Source organism: Oculina patagonica, chromosome 6 (genome assembly GCF_052425735.1).
Source record: "Oculina patagonica isolate OP01 chromosome 6, crgOcupat, whole genome shotgun sequence".
Taxonomy (NCBI): domain Eukaryota; kingdom Metazoa; phylum Cnidaria; class Anthozoa; order Scleractinia; family Oculinidae; genus Oculina; species Oculina patagonica.
In genome coordinates this window covers 26,086,608-26,095,059 of record NC_135763.1, presented here as the reverse complement: position 1 = coordinate 26,095,059, position 8,452 = coordinate 26,086,608, and positions in this window count along the sequence as shown.

Genomic DNA, 8,452 nt, shown 5'->3' with positions numbered 1-8,452 from the left:
TTTGACCCAAGATTTAATCACATTTTCTAGTTATGATATTTGAAATTTTGTTAGTGTCATCAAAAATTGCCTCCCTCTTTATTTCACTGTAAAACAAGACCTTCCAAATTCACGTGCAAGATGTATAAAAAATATCTCCGGAAAAAAATGAACATCAAAATAAGATTCGTCTCGTTTTTGCCATAGTTACCAAGTGGCCCTGCCAACTTGATCGTAGCTGCAAAAGAACCGGCGAGTAGAGGGGTATTTACTTTCACTGAGAAAAATGACTTTAGTCGACATTTGGACTACTTGTGACGTCGGCAATTAACACGTGAGCTAACTTTTGTGATAAAAACTAAAACACTAAGATTGACTGTACTGGTTGCATTTTGACAGAGCTAATTAAAAAAAAAACACGAACAATTTTTGGTGCAAAATCGGTACTAAACAGGCCAATACACCTGTTATTGAGCATGGTCCTCTTTTCAGGGTTTACCAAATCTTTCTTTGGTGGTGAGTTCCTTGTGAAACTAATGTTATTTGAGTGCAGGATAATGAAATCATGCTAAATTATTATCTCTTACTTCGGTGGTGAGTTCCTTATAGAACTCATATTATCTGAGGAGAGCATATTAACCTTGTGCTAGATTATTATGTCTTACTTGGATGGTGAGTTCCTTATGGAACTCTTGTAATCTGAGGGCGGCATAACAACATCGTGCTAGATTATTTTGTCCCACTTCGATAGCGAGTTCCTTGTTGAACTCTTTTTATCTGAGGTCAGCATTTTAAACTCGTGCTTTATTTCTTGTCGCACTTGGTGATGAGTTGCTTATGGCACCTATGCACCATATCAAAGGCAGCATATTACCCTCGTGTGTTCAGTTATTTTGGGAAGCATATTAACTTCGTCCTGAATATTATGTCTTACCTGGATGGTGAGTTCCTAATGGAACTCATGTTATCTCAGGGCATCATATTATACTCGTGGTAGATTATTATGTCTTACCAAGGTTGATGATTTCCTTACTCTAACTCATGGTATATCAGGACAGCATATTGACCTCGTGTTGGATTTTTTTGTCTTACCTGGGTGGCGACTCCGTTATGGTACTCGTTTTATCTGAGGGCAGCTTAATACCCTCGTGCTGGATAATTACGTCTTGCTTGGTTGATGAGTTCCTTATGGAACTCATGTTATCTCAGGGCAGCATATTAAGAGTGACTTTTACGAACGGCCGAGCAAGAATTTGATTTCCTGGCAGAAATTGGAAAATCGATTTTTCTTAGTTCTTTGCTCATTATTAGCTGTAAGGTAGATAAGAAACCTGATGTAGTTTGTTTCCCCAAGAGGTCTTCTAATTTTAAGAAAACAAAGAAAATCGATTTTGGTGGTCGAAGTCACAAATTTCCTAACTTTTAAACCCGAAATTAGCTATTATGAACACTACTCGCGTTCGCTTACAAAACCGCGCAGAGAAATTTGGTCACTTCCTATCAACATAAAATCTCTTTTTCTTTCGCTAGAATATAATTTCAGGGCTTTAGCGCAACTCTTCCAACTGAAAAAAATGAATTGACGAGGAATGCTTTTTACGATAACAAAAATTTGAATGAAATAGTAATTTTCAACAGCAGTATTTAGCATGTGGTATAACATTAATTTTTTTCAATTCTTGCTCAAACGTGCATACAGATATTCTTATTAAACATACCTGAGAATTGGCTCGGGTTATTGGAAAGATTCTCACTTAGAGGGCATCAAACTTCAGCAAATTTTCACAGCATGACCGTAAACTGTGTAAATACTTCTAATTGCCAAACGCCACGATAATGAATGTTTTAACCCCAAATGCTCGTCTTTCCTTCTTCTTTCCGAATGTTCCATTGCAAAATTCCCTTTTCAACGAAAGAGTGAGATAAAAAAGCCAACCTGGGTCAATTAAGGTTCATTTTGATCGCAAAACCTCTTCGCCATTTTGCCACAAGATTTGATTTGTGACTTACGTGACATAATACACGTGACATGAAACACGATATTGTGACGTAAGTGAGTCTGCGCAGTATGAGCTCTGGGGTCGAGAATGTCACGGAGTTAAAATAACGCAAAACAATTCTCCAGCACCGCCAACGTAGTTTGAGGAAGCAAATTGATCGTTCTGGAGTTCTGTACACACTTTCGTCAAGAGAAAAGAACCACGATAAAGGAAAATTGCTAAGGATGAAGATTCAAAAGGAATTTCGCGCTTAACAGTTGCTTTGTTGTATTTTGGAACCAAGAAATGTTTAGCTGTCAGTTAGGCTATTTTGATCGATATCACAACATTTTGTGGGACTACGATGCATTGGAAAATATGCTGCCTTCAACAACCCGAGCCAAATCTCAGGTATGTCTTAGATAAACATTTACATGTGTGTTTAAACGACAATCGAGAAAATTTGGAGTTATACCACATATTAAATAATTCCGTTGAAAACTGCCGTTTAATTCGACTTTCTAGTATCGTGAAAAGTATTCCCCACCTTTTTAATTATTTCAGCTCGAAGAGTTTTGCTTAAGCCCTGAAATTATATTTTAGCGAATGGAAAAGAGTGTCTCTGTTGATAGAAAGCATCCAAAGTTCTCAATGTGGCTTTGTTTGTGAACGCGACGAGAGTTAACGATAGCGAATTTCGGGTTGAAAATTGTGTCACTTTGAGGCTCCGATCACGAAAAATGACTTTGGTTTTTTTCTCAAAATTAGAAGACTTCTGGGGGGGAACAAAATACATCAGGTTTCTTATCTACCTAAAAGCTATTAATGAGCAAAAAAGTGATGGAATTTGATTTTTCAATTTTCTGCCAGTGCAAGCGCGGTTTTTATTTAAAGTCCTTCTTAACCTTGTTCTAGAATAATATGTCTTGCCTGGGTTGTGAGTTCCCTTATGGAACTCATGTTGTTAGAGGGCAGCACATTAACCTCGTGCTAGATTATTACATAACACTTTGAAGGTAATCTCCCTATGGAATTCATGTTATCTTAGGGCAGGATATTGACCTCGTGCTAGATTATTATGTTTTACCTGGTTGACGAGTTCCTTATGTAACTCATGTTATCTAATGGCAGTATGTGTGACCTTCCATGGGAAATAACAGGGAAAAAGGTGAATGCACGGGCACGCCGAAATGACACGCTAAACATATAGGCAGCCTGCAAAATAACACGCGGGCTTTAGAGCAGCGTGTTTATGGGCACGCCTTATTAAAAATTACTTTTGTTTGTATGGCGCAATAAAACAAAGGCGCGTGTCTTATCGAACAATGAAGTGTGTCGAGCTCTGTTCTGTGCAAAATGGCACTACCGACTTTCAAATTCTACGCAATTGTAGTATGCAAAACTACAATGAGGGCCAAAAGTGTTGAGACAGTCGGCACTTTTTGAGTACCTTGGGACAAATTTTACCCCTCACCCCTTCAATATAACCCCCTCCCCCCGAAACAATGTTGTATTTGCTATCTGCAAGACTTTCCTCGTTTGAGTACAACATTGAAAAGGGGGGAGGGGGAGTGGTTCAGAAGCGGCAGCAGATTAAAGGTGAATAAACGGGAATTTTAAATTAGTATCAATTTCATCCAACTGTCTCAAGGACTTTTGACGCCCATTGTAGCTTGCTTGGCAGAAAAAAACATACAGCAACAGTAACCTATATGCAGAATCTTGGAACCAAACAAATAATAATTTAATTCCCAAGGAGCTTTTGATTTGAAGTCTGTGAATGAAACATTCCCTTTTGGAATTAGTTAAATTTTAAATTAAGACAAGGGTTTTTTTTTATTTGAGCAGAGCATTAAACTGAGCATTTAATAATTTGTTTCGATTAGCAAATTATGTTGCGAGTATCCTGAATTTCAGTTATTTGGCGCGACGTAACCGCAGTGTATGAATGAAGCCTAATTACATTTTCTCAGGACTTTTAAAGAATCAGACGAAGGCAGACGGCAGTCTCAAAACGGGTTTGATTCCACTACGTTAATTAAATGTTTTGTTTGTTTTCGTTTACTCGCTGTGAAATTAATATTAGAGAACGGAAATTAATTTGAGCCAGTGAAAGTAGCAATAACTTTGAACAAAGCAAAATTAATTTAATAACTGCCATGGACATACCAACGACTAAGAGTGAGTCAAAAGCTTCACAAAGTGTGCCATTCAACCTCCTCAGAATCATTTTCAATCTTAAAATTACTTTTTTCTTTTAAAAAATTACAAAATCGATTGTCACAAGAAAATTCGTCTTTTTAAGACAATCTTCAAAAAAGATATCTGGCAAGTGTTTTTCTCTGGTGCAAGCTTGAAAGTTTAATGTTCAGATCTTTAAATCACTACCAAGTTAAAATTTGAAAAAAATAATGGCCTTCAACATCTCAATGAATTCAACAACAAACGAGACAATGCTGGACTTGGCGAAAAGGGCGTTAAAGGAAAAACAATCTTTGACGAATGACTCGCTATTTATTTGTTTGTTAGTGCTGAGAGTTATCCTTGTTGGAGCAGGAATCGCTGGAAACATTTCAGTCCTGATAATAATCAAGAGAACTCGGGCCCTTCAGACTGCTCAGAGTTATTTGCTGGCAAATTTAGCGGTTTCCGACATTACAAGTCTGTTGTTTTGCTGTTTCCCCCTCATCCCACAAATAACCGTTCTTCCAGATGGCGTCGCTGGAACTCTCCTTTGTACATTCTTTGTCAGCTTCAACGTTCCTCTCATCTCGACAGTTGCCTCCGTCTTCACACTTACATTTCTAGCAATAGAGCGTTATAACGCCGTGGCAAGACCTCTGCATATGTTGTAGCTAACGCGGGAAACGGTTCGATACGCAATATTCGGAACTTGGATGGCGTCCGTTACATTAAACGCGCCCGTTTTTATTCATACAGAATACAAGTCTAAGACAGCACATTGCCAACAGACCTACAGTGGCCAAGCAGTGTTAACTCACATGGCTTTTTACGCCATTTTTGCTTTCATTGCACCTTTTTGTCTTTATTAGCTTTTGCTACAGTAAAGTTTTAAAAGCGCTTTTCTTTAGAAGCGCAGTAGCGCCTGAAAGCAGCATATCCGAGAAAGAGTTAGGGCGCCAAAGAAAGCAGCTCTTGAAAATGTCGCTCACCGTTACACTTGTGTTCGGAGCGTGTTTTTTCCCGCAACTGTTACGGGTTTTCTTCGCCATTTTCGACTTGTAAGCGAAACAGTGCGTAATTTAGGACTATTCCTACTTGCTATAAGTTCTGTGGTAAACCCATATATCTATGCACTTCACAGTTCAAATTATCGACACGCTTTTAAATCATTGCTGAAATGTAAATAGGTAAAAAGAATCAGTTGTGTGGCTGGTGCGTTAGCTCTGTCGACAAAGCGTGGTGCTGATAACGCCGAGGTCGTGAGTTCGACCCTCACACGGACCAACTTTTTGCTTTTTAGAAACCCGCTCGAGTAACTTGATCTGGATTTGTTTTTACTTCCGTGTCTTTTTCTACCTTTGTTTTCCTTTTCGCATTTCTTACAGTACGAACTTGCTTTGCGCTCGGAGGAGAAGATGTTCTGGTAAACGCGGCATAAACATGGGGTGGTTCTGCAAAAAATAGTAATATTAGTAGCATTCTTTGAACGTGGTCTTTTTCACAAACTTATTTTCTTTATATATTGTTTTTACTGCAAAGCTAGGACTAGCACTTTTTCTTCTTTGTTGGTTAACGTTCCTTTGATGACAAAAACTTCTTACATGGCTCACGAGACCACGCAGAATGGCGACAGAAGGTTTGCGGAAGGTGTTCAATAAAATCCCACGTTTTAGCCTTTGATATCGCCTTCATGTAAGTGAGGGGAATACTATTCTGGTAGTACTGATTGTTTGAATTTAAAAAAGATTTTTTTTTTTTTTTTTTTGTGGGGGGGGGGGGGTATACTAATTGATTTGTTTGAACAGCTCAATCGCATTTGGTGACGCGCGACCACGCGACCACGATATAGACGTACTAATGCGAATCTAGAATCTTCTTATCAATTTCCCTCCCCCAAGCAATTACCAGCTCAATAATATAAAAAACTGCTTTTTTGCGGTTCAAAAATTTTTTATTTGTTGCCACAACATCGAAGCAATGATAAGCAAATTAGGTATTGTATTAGTTTAGCACAAATATTTCAACTGCCATACATGGCCAACGGATGAATGAAATGGGATAGAAGCGAACAAATCTGGCTTTGGGGTCACCCTGCAGTAAACATAAATCAAGCGACATGAAGCAAAGAGCTCTTCGAGCCACGACTGAATTTTTTTTCACCAAGTTTTACGTTTGGTTTTCATACCTTGAATATATATGAGCAGCAGGTGATTCAAATAAATTATTTCTTTGATTCAATTAAAAAAAACAGAAATAAGGAAATATGTGTGTTCTTTAGATAATCAGCAGTTTAGTAGACCCCACAATATCTATTACATTGATATAGGATGTATTTGTCTCGTATGACTGAGCCTGTCGGATTAGCTCCATCGAGAAGGTGATAGGATGTGGTGCGAGATGTCGTGAGTTCAAATTCCGAAGGGGTCGGGTTTTTTTTTTTTTTTCGTTTTTTTACCCCGTAGCACTAAAATGGTTTGTTTATTATATCGCTCCGTAGGTATGCATTGCACAATAAAAGCAGTTATATGTAAGCCGTCAATTAATAATGCTGTAAATAAATCTGATATCAGAACATAATTATAGACTGATTCAGGTAAAAATGACTTGTGCTGTTACATCTGAAAAGCTTTTCATTATCTTGCGAACACGCACTCTATTTTATCTAGCGTTCTGGTTTCTAGATAGATCCATCGTTGGTGAACCCCATTTAGCTTTCGAATGCTCCTTCATGTACGACGCTAGCTCTACAGATAGACACGAAAGTCATCGATCGATTAATGACTTTTAAAGTCCACTTTTTTGGCGGTCGATTACTTTCTACACGTAATTGTCAGCCACATTTTGTTTCTTTGCTTCTTGTTTTTCTTGTCAAACCCCTTTGAATTTTAAAGGCCGCCGAAGTAAGCTGCAGATTGTAGAGCAGATTTCAATTTAAAGTGCGGTTTCCAGTTTGGCGATTTGACAACTTTGTAGTTTCCTACAGAGATTATTTCTCTTTAGTAGTAAGGGTCGTATGGAATTACTACTATTTTTAGGCAGCCATCCACTAATATTGGACAGCATGAATAAATTAATTTGATAAATTAAATAATTTGAATAAATTAATTAGCTAACATTAGTAATATTAAGACAATAAGCACAGACTGTAAGTCAAGCAAAACTCAGTTTATTTCGGTAGTACGATACACGCATTACAATGATAAAATGATCACTATATGTTTGTTTTAGTCAGTGCCACAGTAACGGAGATAACAATCAGTACTACTGAGGTAGTAAACATAGAAATGGCCGCAGTTTCTCACTTGAATGTCGGTGTACATCGAGCATCGAGCATCGTACATCGAGCTCCAGTGAAAGCAGACCTGCCTGGTTACTATGTCATCAGCGACTGTAGGATGTTCACCATTCAACCAGCCGGGTGCGTTTGTTTTACACCTGTTTTTAGGCGGACATGAAGTAGGCATTCTAGTGCCTGCTTCACCTTCAAAGCGAAACCATCCAGGACCAAGTCCTTTGTCACATTGCGCGCTTACAGTGTTGTAGGTCATCTTTCTGTCAGCACTGGTCAGGCGCTGGTAGTTTTGACAATCTGGGAAACAGAGAGCGAATTAGGGTAAATGAGGTCCAGGAATTCAATTCAATCAAAACAGTCAAGCAATGTTAGTTTTTTGGGGAATGTAGATTGTCTATTACTATATGATTGAACAATAAGGCTTGATACGTTTTATTATAGTTTCACTTGATCATTGTTTTTTTAGGAGGGTTCATCGAAAAAAAAATTGATTATGTGTGGGGGAAAGGTAAAAAATCTCCGATGATGAAGGGGGCCATTATGTATAACAGTGACTATCCATCAACCCCCCCCCCCCCCCTACCCTAAAAAGAAATAAACCGTCTCTTAGGCCATGTTACCTTGCATTCCCAGCGTATCTAATAGACCGTTTGCATTATGACGTAAACGCGCAAAGACTCCTGTTAGTTGTAGTAAATTTCGCGGGAAAACACCATTTCTGGCTTATGATTGGCTATTAAAGGGCAACCAAGCGCGAAGGGTCGCGCGAAGGTGGGCATCTCTGAAAAAAAATATTTTGAAGCTGAGCTTCTGAGTTGAACTTTACTCTCTTGTCGCTTCGCAATTTGTTTATACATTTGATTAATTTCCAGTTACCTGTCAAAAATATAGAAAACAGGATGATAGCTTTGGAATGAAAATTGACTGAGTTCAGTGTTTCAACCAAGAAAGACAAATGTAAGTTATTCCCGTTGTGTGCCGGAGGTGACTTCATTCATCGAAGCTGAAAACTTCTCTT